Source organism: Nicotiana sylvestris, chromosome 10 (assembly GCF_000393655.2).
Source record: "Nicotiana sylvestris chromosome 10, ASM39365v2, whole genome shotgun sequence".
Lineage (NCBI taxonomy): Eukaryota > Viridiplantae > Streptophyta > Magnoliopsida > Solanales > Solanaceae > Nicotiana > Nicotiana sylvestris.
Genome location: NC_091066.1, coordinates 130,017,135 through 130,035,700, shown reverse-complemented (window position 1 = coordinate 130,035,700; position 18,566 = coordinate 130,017,135).

Sequence of the window (18,566 nt, the reverse complement as noted above, 5' to 3'; positions counted from 1 at the left end):
TCCAGCAAGTCACATAACAACTCTCAAAATGACAGGCCGAGTCGTTACATCGTGACAAGATTTTGATTGGTATGACACTTAAGATCCTTTAAAAGCAATAAGTTACGGGGGTAAAATAGGCATAGAATACAAATAAGAAACCCCAGGAACTAGATTTATATAGGTCCCCTCTTCTCTTTAGAGGCAGACTTCATCATCCCTTGGAGATTGAAAATATCATTTGAGTGACTCAAAAAAAGACTTCTTTCTTAAAAATTGAGAGAAAAGTGTAACGACCCGGCCGGTCGTTTCATGAGTCATTGCTCCGTTTCCCCCATTTCTAATTCTTATTACTTTGTTTATCGGTTCTATGTGTGATCAGGTTGGTCGGCTCGGGTTCGGAGAGATTTTGGTATGGTTTGAGACATTTAGTCTCTTTTGAAGAAGCTTAAGTAGAAGGATCTCAATTTGAGGAATCAGAGATGGTTGGAGTTGCTAAAGGATTATGATATTACTATTCTGTACCATCCGAGAAAGGCCAATGTGGTGGCCGATACTTTGAGCCAGAAGGCGGTGAGTATGGGGAGTTTGGCATGGATTCCAGTTGGGGAGAGACCTCTTACAGTTGATGTTCAGGCCTTGGCCAATCGGTTCATGACGTTAGATATTTCGGAGCCTAGTCGGGTATTGGCTTGTGTGATTTCTCGGTCTTCTTTATATGATCGTATCAGAGAGCGCCAGTATGATGATCCTCATTTGCTTGTCCTTAAGGACAGAGTTCAGCACAATAATGCCAGAGATGTGACTATTGGTGATAATGGGGTGTTGAAGATGCAGGGCCGGATATGTGTACCCAATGTAGATATGATTCAGGAGTTTATTCTGGAGGAGGCCCATAGCTCGCGGAATTCCATTCATATGGGTGCCGCGAATATGTTGGTTTGGTAGACTTTTTGATCAAAAGCAGAATTCGAAAGATTTTGGAATCTTAGGCTTGATTTCGATGTGATTTGGTTGATTCGATGTTGTTTGAGGTATTTTGAAGATTGGTATAAGTTTGGATAGTAGTGTATGGCGTGTTTGTGCTTTTGGTTGAGGTCCGGGGGCCTCGAAGTGATTTCGAATGGTTGACGGAAGGATTAAGTTTGGTTTTGGCAGCTGAAGATGTTCCATTGCTGTCATAACTACACCTGCGGCTAGGGGACCACAGGTGCGGTCTCGCAAAAGCGAGTTTGGATTCGCAGAAGCGGAAGAAGCCAAGGAGGGCAGGAAACGTAGAAGCAATTATGGAACCACACTTGCGATGGCACAAGTACGGGTTGTGTATCGCAGATGCGAAAGTTGAGGACTTAAGTGAGGACCACAGAAGTGGTAGCTGGACCGCAGGTGCGAAATGCCTCGGCCAGAAGGTATAAGAAAATTCCTTCGCGATTTTTGAGTTGTTCTTCATCATTTCAAGTCGGTTTTGGAGATTTTTGGGAGATTTTGAAGAGGGATTCAAGGGATAACGTCTGGAGGTAAGATTGTTGAACCTAAAACTCGTTTCTATGGTATTATTTCGCAGATTTGAGCTGTAATTATGGAAATTAAGGGTTAAAAATTGGGAAACTAGGGCTTGGTATTGGAAACCTTGACTTGAGGATTTGAGGGGCCATTTGTGGTCGGATTTTGGGACTTTTAATATGTATCAAAATTCAAGACATGGGCCCGGGGTCGGGTTTTTGTTAATTTCGGGATTTATGTTGTAAATTGATTATTTTCGCATGGGCTTCATTTCCTTAGCATATTTTGACGTTGTGGTTCTGATTTTGGATAGATTCGACGTGAGTTGAGGCCGATTCGAGGGGAAAAGGCATCGCGGGCTAGAGTTTGGACCGGATTGAGGTGAGTAATGATTTTAAATGTTATCCTTAAGTTATGAAACCTCGGATTTTACATCGTTGTACTATATTGAGGTGACGCGCACGCTAGATGACGAGCATGGGGTCGTACACCGTTGGGGATTGTGACTTAGTCCATCCCGAATGACTGTTTTAGTGCATATTTGACTAAAAACTGTTTGTTATCATCATGTTTTGGGTTGAATGCCATATTTGGGCCTCATGCCAACTATTTGGGCCCTTAGGGGATTTTTACTGATATATCCTCACTGTTTTGATTTCAAACTTGTACTAAGTCATGCTGTATTATACTGTTTTCATAACTCAACCATGTTTACTCTGTTTTAACACATTAAATGATATTCTAAATGATAATTTGAGCTGAGCATCATGTTTTACTGTTGCCCGAGTGGCTTATGAGATTTTACGCCACGAGGTGGCTTGTTAATATGAGGCCTAGAGCCTATTGATTATGCCGCGAGATGGCTTGATATTGCGCTTGGGTCGTAAGAGGCCCCTCCCGGAGTCTATACACCCCCAGTGAGCACGTGCACCCATTGTGATATGAGATATAGCCCGAGGGGCTGGTGATGTTCCATAATATATTGCCCGAGCGGCGGATTCTATTGACATTGTGCCCGAGGGGCGGATTTTTTATGTGTTCATCTGATCTAGCTGCTTTTCATTTAATTGTTTAATTGTTAAAAAGGGTTTTAAAGAAGCTTATTCTGAACTAAGGTGTCTTTATATGTTTTCACTGTTTCATTGCTTTTACTGGTTTTATACTGTTTCTTTATAGCATGTTGATGTGCTTTTACGTGATTTCTTATCGCTCAGTCTTCATTTATTGTTGTTACTCACTGAGTTGGAGTACTCACTTTACTCCCTGCACCCTGTGTGCATATTCAGGCGCTTCAGGTCCTGCTAGCGAGTGTTGATTTCTTCTAGCTCAGGCGGTTCAGAGATTCACTAGGTAGTTGCTCGACGTTCCCAACCCAGTGCTTCTTCCCCTATCTTATTGTTTTTCCTTGTTTAGTTATGTAATAGACTACGTAGACTCTTTCTACTTTTAATTGGTTATTAGACGCTCATGACTGGTGACACCCCGATGTCGGGCTATGTTAGTTTTTCCGCAAATTGTACTATTTCACGGTTTCTATTTAGATTTAATCATGTTAATGACTTAATTTGTATTATTTTAATTGCTTAAAATGAATTGGGAGTGTGTCGGTTGGCCTTGTTTTCACGAGAGGCGCTATCATGACCGGGTCCGGGTTTAGGGTAGAGACAAGTTGGTATCAAAGCCTAGGTTACATAGGTCTCACGAGTCATGAGCAGGTTTAGTAGAGTCTCGCGGATCGGTACGGAGACGTCTGTATTTATCCTCGAGAGGCTGCAGAACCTTTAGGAAAAACTTCATATTCTTGAAATTCCTGTCGTGCGAATCTATTGATTCGAGTACTAAACTTCTATTATTCTATTCTCTTACTAGATGGTGAGGACACGCGCTACTAGTCAGGGTGGACGACCACCATTACCACCAGATGTGGATACTAGAGGACGAGGACGCGGTCGTGATCGCGGTAGGGGCAGGGGTGTGGACCGTACAACAGTTAGGGCAGCACCTCTAGATCCACCAACTGCCCTAGTTCAGGAGCAGGTCCTAGTTGTGGATGCTCCAGTAGCACCAGCTTAGGCACCAGCTGTGCCCATTGTGATTCCGGGTCTTCAGGAGGCCTTGGCTCAGATTCTATCAGTATGCACTGGCCTAGCTTAGGCAGTCTCAGTTACTACAACCGCAACTACTTCTCAGGCCGGGGGAGGCACTCAAACTCCCGCTGCTCGCACACCTGAGCAGGTCGTGCAAGGACTTCAGACGTCGGGGGCGCATACAGCCCAGCCGGTTGTAGCTGCTCAGGACTATGTAGCTCCTGCCATGCCAGAGGACGAGCATCGTAGGTTGGAGAGGTTTGGTAGACTTCAGCCTCTGACTTTCAGTGGTGTAGAGGGCAAGGATGCCCAGGGTTTCTTGGACAAGTGGCAGTGGATTCTTCGCATAACGGGTATTATGGAGACCAGCGGGGTCGCTTTTACTACTTTTTAGTTTTTTGGACTTCCCTTCACTTGGTGGGAAGCTTATGAGAGGCGTACGCCTGTTGATGCAGCACCCCTTACCCGGAAGCAGTTCTCTGTTCTCTTTCTGGAGAAGTATGTTCCACAGTCTCGTAGAGAGGAGTTGCGCAAGCAGTCTAAATGGTTGCATCAGGGGGAGATGATTGTGACGTAGTATGAGACGAGGTTCTCCAAGTTAGCTCGTCATATTATTTGGTTGGTTCTGACAGATAGAGAGAGGATTAGGAGGTTTGTGGATGGTCTCACTTATCAGCTTTGTATTCTCATGACCAAGGAGAGGGTGTCTCATGCTACTTTTAAGGAGGTTGTTAACATTGCTCGTGAGATTGAGTTAGTTTGGTGCTAGGAGCGAGATGAGAGGGAGGCCAAGAGGCCTCGAGGATTTGGTAGTTATGGTGGTTCTCCTTTGAGAGGTCAGTCTTAGCATGGCAAAGGCTATCCATTCAGGCATGCTCAGCCAGCTCGCCCATGTTATCGTGGGGCGTCATCGGGTCATGGTTCTCAGAGTTCTTATTAGGGCCAGTCATCACTTAGTGCCCTTCCAGCTCAAAGTTCGTCCTGTACTCCATTAGTTCAGGGCTCTTCCATGACAGGTGCATCTACTAGTTATTCCGGTGCTAGGGGCTCCCTTCACTCCCTGTCTCTAGCACCTGAGAGTTGTTATGAGTGTGGAGAGATGGGTCATATGTGGAGGCAGTGTCTTCGTCATCTTGCGGGTTCATCTCAGTAGAGGAGTCAGCCATCGGCTTCAGCGCTAGTTACTCCATCACTACCCACCCAGCTAGCTAAGGGTGGAGGTCAGTCAGTTAGCGGTTGCCCTAGAGGGGGAGGTCGATCAGGTGGCGGCCTGGCTTATTTCTATGCACTCCCAGCTATACCCGATGATATTGCTTCCGATGCTGTTGTTACAGGTATTGTCTCAATCTGCCATTGAGATGCCTTTGTATTATTTGATCCCGGTTCCACTTATTCTTATGTGTCATCATACCTTGCTCGTTATTTGGATACGCCCCGTGAGTCCTTTGTTTTACCTGTTCATGTATCTACTCCGGTGGGCGATACTATTGTTGTAGACCGTGTGTACCGGTCGTGTGTGGTGACTATTGGGGGTATGGAAACCCGAGTGGATCTTTTATCGTTATGTATGGTGGATTTTGATGTTATTTTGGGCATGGATTGGCTATCTCCGTGTGGTGCTATTTTGGATTGTCATGCTAAGATAGTGACATTGGCTATATCGGGTGTGCCACTGATTGAGTGGCAAGGTTTGACTGATTATATTCCCAGTAGGGTAATTTCATTTTTGAAGGCCCAACGTATGGTTTGGAAGGGTTGTCTTTTGTATTTAACCTTTCTAAGGGATGTCGATGCAGAGACTCCTAGTATTGATTCTGTTCCAGTTGTGAGAGATTTTCCCAATGTGTTTCCTGCAGGCCTGTCGGGTATGCCACCGGACAGGGATATTGATTTTGGTATTGACCTGGTGTTGGGCACTCAACCCATTTCTATTCCGCCGTATCGTATGGCACCAGTAGAGTTGAAGGAGATAAAGGAGCAGCTTCAGGAACTCCTTGACAAGGGGTTTATTCGGCCTAGTATGTTGCCTTGGGGTGCGCCGGTTCTATTTGTGAAGAAGAAGGATGGCACGATGAGGATGTGTATTGATTAGAGGAAGTTGAACAAAGTAACAGTCAAGAACAAGTATCCTTTTCCTCGTATTAATGATTTATTCTACCAGCTTCAGGGAGTGAGAGTGTTCTCCAAGATTGATCTCCATTCAGGTTATTACCAGTTGAAAATCATAGACTCGGATATTCTTAAGACGGCTTTCAGGACCCGATATGGTCATTATGAGTTCCTGGTGATGTCTTTTGGGCTGACCAATGCCCCAACAGCGTTCATGCATTTGATGAACAGCGTGTTCTGGCCTTATCTCGACTCGTTTGTCATAGTTTTCATTGATGATATTCTGGTGTATTCGTGTAGTCAGGAGGAGCACACGGAGGGTTGTGTTGCAGAGATTGAGGGAGGAGAAGATTTATGCAAAATTCTCCAACTGTGAGTTTTGGTTTAGTTCAGTGGCTTTCTTGGGGCACGTGGTGTCCAGTGAGGGTATTCAGGTTGATCCGAAGAAGATAGAGGCAGTTCAGAGTTGGCCCAGACTGTCCTCAGCCATAGAGATTCGTAGCTTTCTTGGTTTGGCGGGCTATTATCACCAGTTTGTTCAAGGGTTCTCATCTATCGCATAGCCCTTGACCAAGTTGACTCAGAAGGGTGCTTCATTTGTGTGGTCGGATGAGTGTGAGGAGAGCTTTCAGAAGCTCAAGACTACCTTGACCACAACTCCAGTGTTATTTTTGCCATCAGCTTCATGTTCATATACCATGTATTGTGATGCTTCGGGAGTTGGTATTGGGTGTATATTGATGTAAGAGGGTAGAGTTATTGTTTATGCTTCTCGTCAGTTGAAGCCTTATGAGAAGAACTACCCCATTCATGATTTGGAGTTGGCTTCCATAGTTCACGCGTTGAAGATTTGGAGGCATTACTTGTATGGTGTGTCTTGTGAGGTGTTTACGGATCATCGTAGCCTCCAACACTTCCTAATTTTTTCCACTTTTGATTTTCGTTCAATTTCTGGATCGTTTGAACCCTAGACTTCCATTAGTCAACTATTCTTGTTGATAACCGTCGATTAATGGTCGTCCAAGTTCATTTTATCCCGTTGAAGACTGTCCGAGTTCTTGACTGGTCCAAATTCGAAGTGAGTTTTGGTAATTCCTTTCTATTCTTTTTCCTTTCTTCTTTTGTTTATCTCTTTCATCTTCTTTCTTCTTTTAGCCGCATGTTTTAGGTAATTACAACTTTAGGTTTTCTCTTTTTCATGACTGTTTAGCTTGTTTATTTGCATCTGTTTATTAGGTTAATTAAAGCATGCTAGAATTTCATCATTTGAAGTTTAATTTCAATTTGCATAAGTTTAAGGTAATTAGGTTTAGTCTTTTTAGGGTTTTGATAAAACTGACTATTCTATTGAGTTTGTTTCTCTCTTATAGTTGTTTGTTTGATATTCAATGTTTGGTTTGAAGTTGATTAGAATAGTTTTAGGAGTTTAATTAAACAACTTACTTGGTCAGTCTCTCATTAGTTAACATTAGCTTAGCTGATTAACTCGTTTGATTGGCAATTTGATTAGTTTAATTTCTAGGTTTTCCTGGCCTCACCACTCTGTTTTGTTACTGTTTAAAATTCAGTGTTCTTATTTAAGTTTAGTTTGTTAATTCACTAGTCTAGGATTAAATGGTTTGAATTAAGCCCTAAATACCCTTAAGCCTAAAACTAATTTCAGAATTAAAAGACATCGAAATAAGCCTAGTACCCCTAATGCTGGAATCTTCTAGATTGTTCTAGAAGGTTCCACAAATGGTTTTGAAATCAGATTTTTTGGCAGAATTGGCTAGAACTGAAATATTTAGTAAATGAAAGGGGTAAAACTGGTTTTACATAAGGTAAATATCAGAAGTTTCTAACATATTGTACAGCTACCCTATTCTTAGCATGTAAATGCTGAAACTGGGTGGGAAAAACGACATACAGCTGTCAAAATATGTTGTACTATCTAACCCTTAGGGAATTTAGGGTAGATTATGCTCTTTTGATGCTATTTTAGGATACCCTCTAAAAGAAAAGGGACTCCTTCATTCTAGATAGATTTTCAAACCCTAAAAAAACACTCCGAAAAGATTCAGCTACTGTTTCATTGATTTTTGGTTCTATTTTTTTATGATTTCTAGCAAAAACTTAGAAAACTTTCTCTAGGATTTTTGGTTTTCTGATTCGATATATGGATTGATATTGAGGCTGCATTGTTAGTTGACTGATACTGTTATCTTCTCTGTTGTTGGCTCTACTGTTTCTTGCAATTTTCTGCTGATCTTAGAGTTACTTTTGCTTATTCGGTTTACCTGCTGTATCTAGGTAACTTTCTTGAACCATGAATGGCAAATGGAGTGTAAACATGCTCTTTCTTTAAGAGATGTACCTGTGATTGAAGCTATTGTTCAAAAAATGTTAAATCTCAGTTTTACTTCACATATGATTCTTTCCAGTTATCCAGCTTTGTAATTTCTGAGTTTTTTGTTTAAGCATTTTGGATCTACCTGATAGTCAACAGCTTAGTGGGAGCCTTCATGTGTGAATATTTAAATTAGTTCACCTTTTCATGTATTGTTCATAATAGCTTCAGTAACTTATTTGGGTTGTTTATTAGAGGATATTGGTTAACATGTCATACATGTTCGAAAGATGCATTGTCTGGTTGTTGGGTACATTCAATTTAATGGTCTAAAGTTCCAGCATTGCTAAAGTGATTATGTATTTGATATTAATGAAAAGTTTAAGGCAGTTTAAACATATGTTTGTTGCTAATGGCATGTTAAAATCCATAATATGGTTATTTAATATATTTGATTTTCAGAGTTTAATAAACTATTTTGTTATATGTGTGTTTAAAGAAGACTGGCTTCAGTTGGGGCCATAGTATGTTAATGGTTTTTTGTTAATTCCTAGGCCTGACTAGCCCAAAAAGGAGACAGCCCGGTCGAAACCAGACCTAGTATAGTCTCTGGGATCCTATTTTTTCCGCTCCTGGGCTTAATTGCAAGCCCAAACAACACTAGTAGTATTTTCCTCAATGGTTCTTTTTTTTAGATAACGTAATAGCCTCACTGTTGGCCCAACCTTTCCAAAATAATTAAAATTCAGTATATTTACCCAACGCATAGTTACAATTAGTAGCCTTATATTGAACTTCGATTTAGTTTTATATGTGAACATTCTTTGCCTGCTTTAGGCGCGAACTTGACAAATATCGGCTTTAACTAATGAATTACTAGTAGTTGAGTACAATTTTTTGAAATAAATCGAGGCGTGCCATCCACAAATGAATTTCATAATCTATGGCCCTCACATTAATACAAAAACTAGTGCGGAAAATACTTTGAACATTCATAACTAATGTAGAAAATACTTTGAACATTCGTAGTTTGCTTTAGGCGCATTTATAATAAATCATCGTGACTATGGGTACGGTTCCCGTGGCATAAACATGATACCTAATTCCCAAATTTGGGTGCACATTTCATGTGACCCGATCATAACAACTTCAAATGATAATAAAATAAACATGTCGCGAATCGCGGGTGCATTTCATGTAGCATGGTTTGCGGTGTGTTCCAAAATGGCAAGTGTATGACAATCGTAACTTGTTCAAGAAACAATTCCATAGAAACCTTAAAAGGGTTTAAAATAATTTAAGCGGTTATAAAGTTAAAAAATGCACAATATGTCTAAAACATGTAATAAATTAAATAAATAGGCCAATTATTAATAGTTACGCGACTGTGCTAGAACCACGGAATCCGGAAATGCCTAACACCTTCTCCCAGGTTAACATAATTCCTTACCTAGAATTTCTGGTTTCGCAAACTTTTAAATAAAGTCGATTTTTCTCGATTTGGAATTTTAAAAATAAACCGGTGACTTGGGACACTATAATAAATTTCCCAAGTGGCGACTCTGAATTTGAATAAATAATTCCATTTCGATTAATGTCACTTAAATTGGAAAAACTTCCTTATATCCCACTTCATGTGTAAAAAGGAGGTGTGACAACTCTGGAGACTCTGCTGGGGATTATAACCCAGAACTTTGGTTTAGGGTTCAAGAATTCGAGCTTAGAATAACTGTTATACTTGGCTTTATTTTTATCTGATTTTTTACATGTTTTGAGCCTAATGTGCTAAATGCCGCTTTTTACCGCTTTTATATTGTTTGAACTGTATATAAATTGTTACGAAACCCTTCTTCTCTCTAAGTCTTCTAAATCTTCTGGGAAGTGTACGCTGGCGTGACTTCTTTTCTGTTAGAGTCATACCCTAATTTAGAACAAGGATCGGATCAGTTACAAAGCCGGATGGCCTTTTGGTTGCGGGTACATTGCCCTCCCCCCCTCTCGGCTCGAGTTGTCCTCTCGGTTAAGCTAGGTCTAGAACAATACACCCAAGTTTTAACCCTATAATAACATAGCCTCATGCCGGATCCCTAGTAGGAATGCTTGTTTGTATCATGTGCATTTGACTTTGGGGACTCAACACGGGGGTTGAGTCCGTCTAGGTCAGGTGTACCCAAAAATCAAAAGACCATCCTGATGCATTTTACGTGCTACTTGTACAATTATTTGTTTCGGTTTGCATATTGACCGGTTTCTAGGATAGGGAAGGAAAATCAAGAAAAACCCAAAATTGAGGTGAGAGAGGAAATCATCCGTTTCTGAAAAATCTGGTGTTTAAAATATCCCTAAACTCTGCCGAATTTTTATTTTAAAAAAGGAAGAGGAAAAGCCATTTTGAAATGAGTCATATTTTTCAATTATGTAAAAAATTGACCAAACTACGCGGGTTTGATTCTCATCGGATGTGAGATACGTAGGCAACCCTCCCTTATCGAGTCCAGCCCCGCTTTTGCAAAAAAAATAACCAAAAATATGAAATATTGACATTTTTGTCATAAACAAAGTTAGGCGATACCGTTTTTGTCCAAATAGCCAGAAATGTCCCGACGGGACGCCGAAAGGCTGTTTTTTGCAAGAATAGCCACCAACGGTCCCTTTGTCAATTTTTGGCCACCTAGCAAGCACAGCCCTAAAATCTTCCCTTCTGAAGTGCTGAAGGGCCGTATTTACAAAAGTAGCCATGATTTACCTGAGTTTTGCAAAAATAAACCTTTCTTTTACTTTATTTATTTTTGTTAGTTTTTAAAATAAAACTCGTTTTTTTTTGCTTTAAACCAATCACCCTAATCTAAATGTGCAGAATGAGCATGATTCAAAATTTGCCGGTGAAGGTTATGAATCAGATTCCGTTGGACCTCCACATGTGGTGGGAGGATTTGGGAAAACAGGGGCGAGACAAGGTCAACCACTACCTAGGGGCGCTCACTGGATAATTGAAGATTAAGCCTAGGAGTGATGTAATAGGAGCATTAGTAACATTCTGGAAGCCCGCTCACAATATTCTGCATTTCCCGGATTTTGAGCTTACACCTACCTTGGAGGAAATGGCAGGTTATAATGGGAGTACAGAGGGTTTAAGACACAAATACTTGATAGCTCCGAGGGCCATTACTCCCCACAAATTATTGGACTTATTGAAAATAACCAGGCAAGTCCAGAATGCAGATCTGACATAGGAATTTTCCACTTTACACTTTCTGTACCAGCGGTATGGGCATTTAAGAGGATTGGATGACCCAGAAGGTGGACTTTACAGTAACGGAAACAGATCAAAGTGGGAAATACATAGATGTTTTGCTTTCATGGTGGCATTTCTAGGCCTCTTAGTGTTTCCAAGGAGGATGGTAATATTTATTTGCTAGTAGCCGGAGTCGTCAAAGTTTTGACTACCAATGCCAAGAGCACCCTCGCACCCATGATAGTAGAAGAAATATTTCGAGCTTTTACAGCCTGTAAGGCCGGAGTAGAATTTTTTGAGGGGTGAAATCTGTTATTACAAATGTGGATGATTGAACACCTCTGCCACCGCCCCCGATACATGAAGGTCTACAGGAAAAAGTTGCATTGAAGAGTTTGGTACTCAGGTGACTGGATTTGAAATACCAGAAGGAGTCAATGATTGGATATCTCACCTCCATTCTATAACTGTGGATCAGATAGAGTGGACACTAGGTTGGCTTCCCGTTGATGAGACTATATACATGCCTGCCACCGGTCCTTACTTTCTGCTAATGGGTCTCTGAAGCATCCAACCTTATGCCCCATGTTGGGTTCTAAGACAACTTGGAAGATGCCAGATAGTCCCTAAAGATGAAGACCTTAGTATTCATGTTGTTTAAATCCGCTCTGAGGCTCAATTTCCTGAAGAAGTGGTTCGCCAGATTTGGAGCGAATGCCAGTATTTAGGGACAAAAACATGAGTGCATGATTTATCCAGGGCGAGGTTTCACCAGGTTATCTTGCTTGGTATGGGAAGAGAATTGCGACCAATGATGAATCTGAAAGGCCGGCCAAAAGGCCCCACATCCAAGGGTTTGTTGACCCGTCGCAAGATCACTAGGCTTGGTTGACCAAAGAGAATGACTACAGGGCTACGATAAGCAAATTAGAAGGGAAAATCAAAGATCTTAAATTTGATAGTAGTGTGCAGGCCGTTGCTGATGGAGGAGAGAAGAAAAAATTGGCCCGAGAAAATGAAGCCCTCCAAGCCTAGATTCACAGAATGAAGATAGCTGCTGAAAACCCGGGAAAGAGCCAAACAGATGAAGGACTTATAAACGGTCTTAAGCGGAAAGTATGTGAGTATGGGAATAATTTGGAAAAGTCCGAAGGTAGATTGGCAAGAGCCCAGGCAAAGTTGGCAAAGAACGCAAAAGAACGGGCATAGTTTGTTCAACAATTAAAAGGAAAATTTGATAGAGAAGTTGCAAATCTAAAGAAAAAGCTAACTACCCTCGAGAATGAAATGGCTCAACAGACAAAGAACTTCAAGGCAGAGAGGGAGCATTGTTATTCATTGATGTCCCGACTGGAAGAGGACATGCAATAGTTGTAGGAGCAAAGCCATAATGACGCCCAAGTTTTGGAAGCTAGATCTCAACAAATTGGGCACCTGCTCCAAGAGAAAGGCATCATTAGAGAAAGGATTAGAGGAATTGCTGACTACATCATCATGAAATTTCATGAGTGTGAGGATATGACTAGATCTACTTTCTTTGTCGCAGTGATGACTTTCGTTCGCCAGATAATGGATGACCTGGACCGCCTCCAAGGAGATCTTGCACCTAGGCCCGCTTCGAGACCGACTGAAGTCCCGCGGGCCCCTGGAGTAGTGTTGGAGGCACTTATGTATACCTGATTTTTCTTTTCAAATCTGTATTTCAGTTTCTTTTAGAGTCTGTTAGCCTACTTTGAGTCTGTTTTTATTTTTCAGTCCTTAAGCCTGTATGATGGAGTCGTTGTAATAGAGAAAATTAGAAGTTTTTATTTTAATGAAAATTAGAAAAAAACCAAAAGTTTTTTCTTTCTTTTATTTCGCATTTATCCCCTGAACTACGTAATGATCTGATTCACACGGCATCGTGATACGTAGGCAATCCTCATCGGATATCGTCATAGCTATAGATAACTCGAATAAGAGAGAAAATGATGAAAAGAGGACACAAGAAAAAGTGAGAAAACACGAATAAGAGATAAAACAATGCAAAAAAGAGAGTGCAAAGAAAAGAGAGAAAATAATGAAAAGTGCAAAAAGAAAAGAAAGATTCAAAGATCTGGAAGATAACAAGAGCCGGGATGAGACACGCAACCATTGAAAACATATAGAAAATGTTTTAACTTTCTAGGTGCATTGCATTCATCCAACGTGCGATTCCCTATGTGTTAATTTTCTCAAACTAACCGGTTTGTTGTGTATGTTGTTGAGAACATATTCTGTTTTTTAAGGTGGTTGGTTTTGTGGTAACCTGGCTTGGCACACTAACCTTACAAGATCCAAAAAGTGTCGAAATGACGTCAGAGAGTCATCTACCAACAATTACCCCCTTAGAGGACATCCCGTTGACGGTTATCCCAATGTTAGAGTCAGCAACTGCTGAAGAGAACAGGGCACTGAGCCTCCGCATGTTGGATATTTGGGACGTTTGGTCTAACGGTAGAGAGCCACCTAGTGCAATACCTGGTTTTTCTGAGCTGATCCCCAGAACAAGTGGAACCTCCAACATCCCTATAAACTACCCGGCCACCCCATTCGGATACCCCACTATGTCAGCCCATTTTGCTGGAACGCCTTCTGAGGTTCGCCCCCAGGCACTAATTTCGAGAGTGTCTTCCAACATATTCACCGCACCACCAACCTCGGCTATGGCACAACCAATATTGCCCAGGCCAAGTTTTGAGCCGTCATCCTTTACTTTCCAAATACCACCATTTCAATCGAACACGGCTCATGTCACCCTAAACTCCTACCCTCAACAACCTCAGTATGAGTTTACCACGGGACAAATGAGAACTATAAAGAATCCCGAGCAAGAAAATTTTACTTGAAAAATGAAAAATATAGAACAAAGTCTCAAGAACATACAAGGCCTGAGTCGCCAGAAGAGTGTCTCCTACGTTGACTTGTGCATGTTCCCTCATGTTCACCTACCCATCAGTTTCAAGACCCCCAAGTTTGAAAAGTATGATGGACATGGAGACCCCATAGCCCACCTGGAAATGTATTGCAATCAGTTAAGAGGAGCGGGCAGAAAAGAAGAACTCTTGATGGCTTACTTCGGGGAGAGTTTAGCCGGAATTGCATCCGAATAGTATATGGACCAAGACATCTCCCACTGGCACATATGGGATGACTTGGCCCGATACTTTATCAGATAGTTCTAGTACAACGTGGACATAGCTCTAGATCGAAACTCTTTGTCCAATTTCAAAAAGAAGCCTTTAGAGAGCTTCCGAGAGTACGCTATCAAGTGGCGTGAACAAGCTTCCAGGGTGAAACCCCCAATGGATGAGACCGAGATGGTCAGTGTCTTCTTGCAAGCCCAAGAGGTTGATTACTTCCAGAATATGATGTCCGCTATGGGCAAGCCGTTTGCAGAAGCCATAAAGATTGGGCAAATTGTGGAGAATGGTTTGAAAATGGGTCGCATCCTAAGCCAGTCGGCTATAAAAGCCACCTCTCAAGCAATCCAGAGCGGGTCAGGGGCTGCAGCAAACTGGAAAAAGAAAGAAGAAGTGGAAATGATGGCCTCAAGTCTAAGAAACCCCCGTCAACCCCGAGGTTACTTTGGTTCCTCTTCAAGCACCTCGCAACATTACTACCCTCACTAAGATGCGGCATATGCCATGACTCCGCAGCCTTATGCAGTAATGAATGCCCATCCATACGCTTGGCCGCAACAACATTATAACCAAGACCGAGCTCCACCTCCCAGAAACAACCCTCCTTACCAAGCTCCATGTAATCCCCGTCCACCACAGAATAATTTTCCTTATAATGCCCATGCCCGTGAACCACCCAAAAAAACCAACTTCACACCCATTAGTGAATCATATTCCAGCCTCTTCCCAAAGTTGGTCCAAATGGGTTTGCTGCAGCCCGCACCTCCAAACAGGCAAAACACAGAGTCACCCTCCTACCGACCCGGTACCCGATGTGCTTATCGTTCTTAGGTAGAAGGGAATGACACTGAAGATTGTTGGACCCTTAAGAGAGCTGTTGAAAACCTGATAGAACAAAAGTGGGTAGTGTTGAGGGATGAGGAGGTCCCTAATGTAACCAATAACCCAATTGCCAGCTCACAACAATGGGCCAGTTATTGGGACGATTTGTGAGGACAAAGAGTTCGACCTAGCTTTGAAAGCTATCATTGCTATTACCGACTTAGAAAAGAAACCCAAAGCGGCGGCAAAGCAAGCTAAGGATGAAAAGAAAAGCAACTCCACCCCTCAGAGCATAGAAAAGGTTGTGGAAACCAAGACAGGGGCAGCACCCCCTAAAGATGTTGTTCTCTATGTTCCCAGGGCCTCTAGAAAAGAACAGTTTGTGTTGAGTCCTCCCAAAAGGTTCGAGCAAAACAAGGTTACACTAGAGGTACTAAAAATATACCTACCAATGTGGACTTATGTGGCACGGGGGCCGATAATTTCACCCAGGTTGACTGAGCCCGTGGTTATCAGCCGCGCCCCATAAAATCCCATGAAGGACCCCACTGTCATCCCTTGCAACTACAATAAAGCAGTGGTAACGTACAAGGGAAAGAAATCATGGGGGAGGTGAATGAAATGAACCCGTCTGGAAAGTAACTCAACTTAGAAGAATTGAACAAGACCAAACAGAAGTGTTTTCCGCTTAAAAGCCAGTCAATGCTGAAGAGGCAAGGGAATTCTTCCAAAAGATGAAAACCTCAGACTACACTGTGATTGATCAACTCAGGAAGTCCCCCTCCCATGTCTCACTTTTGTCTTTGTTGATAAGCTCGATTGAGCATCAAAAAGTGTTGTTAAAAACGTTCAATGAAGCATATGTTCCGGTCGAGACCACGGTTGAGCAATTGGAAAGAATGGCGGAACAATTTTTTGAAGTCAATCGGATCTCATTCAGTCGAAATGACTTGCCTCCAGAAGGGGCTTCCCACAACAAAGATCTTCATTTGACCGTCAAGTGTGAAGGATACTACGTGAAAAGAGTTATGTTGGATGGCGGATCGAGAGTTGACATCTGCCATCTCTTGACCCTATAAAGAATGGAAATTGGGACTGAAAGGATTAGGCCCAACAATATTTGTGTACGTGCATTTGACGGCGTCAAAAGGGATACGATAGGGGAGATTGATTTGATCCTAACCATCGGCCCGATTGATTTTGAAGTAACATTTCAGGTTTTGGACATGGACACCTCCTATAATTTTCTCCTAGGAAGGACTTGGATCCATAAGGCAGGGGTTGTACCCTCTACTCTCCACCGGTTAAGTTTGAACATGAAAACTAGGAAATAGTTGTCCATGGAGAAGATGATCAATCAATTTACAGGGACCCATCAGTCCGATGTCTCGAGGCTAGAGAAGGTAGCGAGCACATAGTCTACCAAGCTTTTGAGATTGTGGTCGTAGACTAGTGTAGGGAAGGAATCTCGTGTCCTCAACATTCTTGTCAAACGCGTCAATCATGGTCGCCATTGAGATGATCAAGCATGGCTACAAGCCCGGGAAAGGGCTCGGGGCATCTTTGCAAAGCATTATAGAGACCATCACTTTGACCGCGTCGGTTTCCGAGCTACAGAAACCGACGTAAAATGGGCTAATAAACGTAAGAACAATGGGTGGATTATGCCTCAGCTGGTTCTGCATCTTGCCAGAACTTTTGTTAAATGAAGAAGAAGAAGAAGAAGAAGAGGCCTTCACGGGCGAAGAAATTGAGGATATCTGTGGGGCAGTGAGCAAATGTTATATGAGGCTCATATGGTCCAGCCAGGTGAAGGCTCAAGCACCGCTGAGGTGCAGTATATGGGGCCAAATGCCAAACTTAAAAATTAGAAGGCTACTCTATTCCCAGTCAGTCATTCCCGGTAGTTCAGTATTGCCATCTTTTCTGCATTCCGAGTTATTTTAGGGTGTAACTCGAATGCTTTTAGTTTATTGTCTTTTAAATTCCGATGTAAACCCTTCTATCTTCAAATTCAATGAAATAAAATCAATATTTCATCGTCTATGAATCTCTCTCTTTATTCTTTCTGATTTTTGTTATTTTTCTTATCTCTCTTTTCAGTTCTAATAATGCGGACTTAAATAACATGACATGCTTGAGTACTTTATGCCCAGATCCTAACACGCTGTCTAACTGTTAAATAATGAATCAAGAACCAGAATATGATGAAGATGAGGCTTTTAGGGAAATAAACCGAGAACTGGAACAATTTGAGAATAAGCCTAAGCCAAACTTAAATGAAACTGAGCCAGTTAATTTGGGTAGTTCGGAAGAGGTCCAGGAAACCATGATAAAAATTCACGCTAATGAAAGAACTAGGGATGCATTGATCCAACTTTTGTTCGAATTCAAAGACGTGTTTGCCTAGTCCTATGATGACATGCCACAATTGAGTGTTGATTTAGTGGTGCAAAAATTGCGAACTTACCCCAGTTATCCCCCTGTCCAACAAAAATAGAGAAAGTTTAAAACAGACATCAGTGACAAGATCAAAGAGGAAGTCACCAAACAGTTGAAAGTGGGTGTGATCCGAGTGGTCCGATACACCACATGGCTGGCTAATGTGGTCCTAGTGCCAAAGAAAGATAGAAAAACCCGAGTGTGTGTTGATTATTGGGATTTGAACAAAGCAATCCCCAAGGACAACTTTCCATTACCAAACATCCACATCCTTGTTGACAACTGTGCGAAACATGAGATACAGTCTTTCGTGGATTGTTATGCTGGGTATCATCAGGTTCTGATGGATTAAGAAGACACAGAAAAGACGGCTTTCACCACACCTTGGGGCAGTTACTGTTACAGGGTCATGCCATTTGGTTTGAAGAACGCCAGGGCAACTTACATGAGAGCTATGACTACCATCTTTCATGACATGATGCACCAGGAAATTGAGGTGTATCTGGATGATATGATCAGTAAATCAAGAATGCAGGATGACCATGTGCGGGATCTGAGAAAGTTGTTTGAGCGTCTGCGTAAGTATGACTTGAAGTTAAATCCAGCTAAATGTGCATTCGGAGTTCCATCTAGGAAACTTTCGGGGTTTATAGTCAGTCAGAGGGGCATCGAGTTAGATCCGACAAAGATAAAGTCTATTCGGGATTTTCCCCCTCCGAGAACTAAGAAAGAGGTTATGAGTCTTCTAGGTAGGTTGAATTACATCAACAGGTTCATTGCTCAGTTAACTTCCACGTGTGAGCCCATATTTAAGCTATTGAAGAATGATGCGATGATTAGATGGACAGATGAGTGTCAGGAAGATTTCGACAAAATCAAAGAATATATGTCGAATCCGC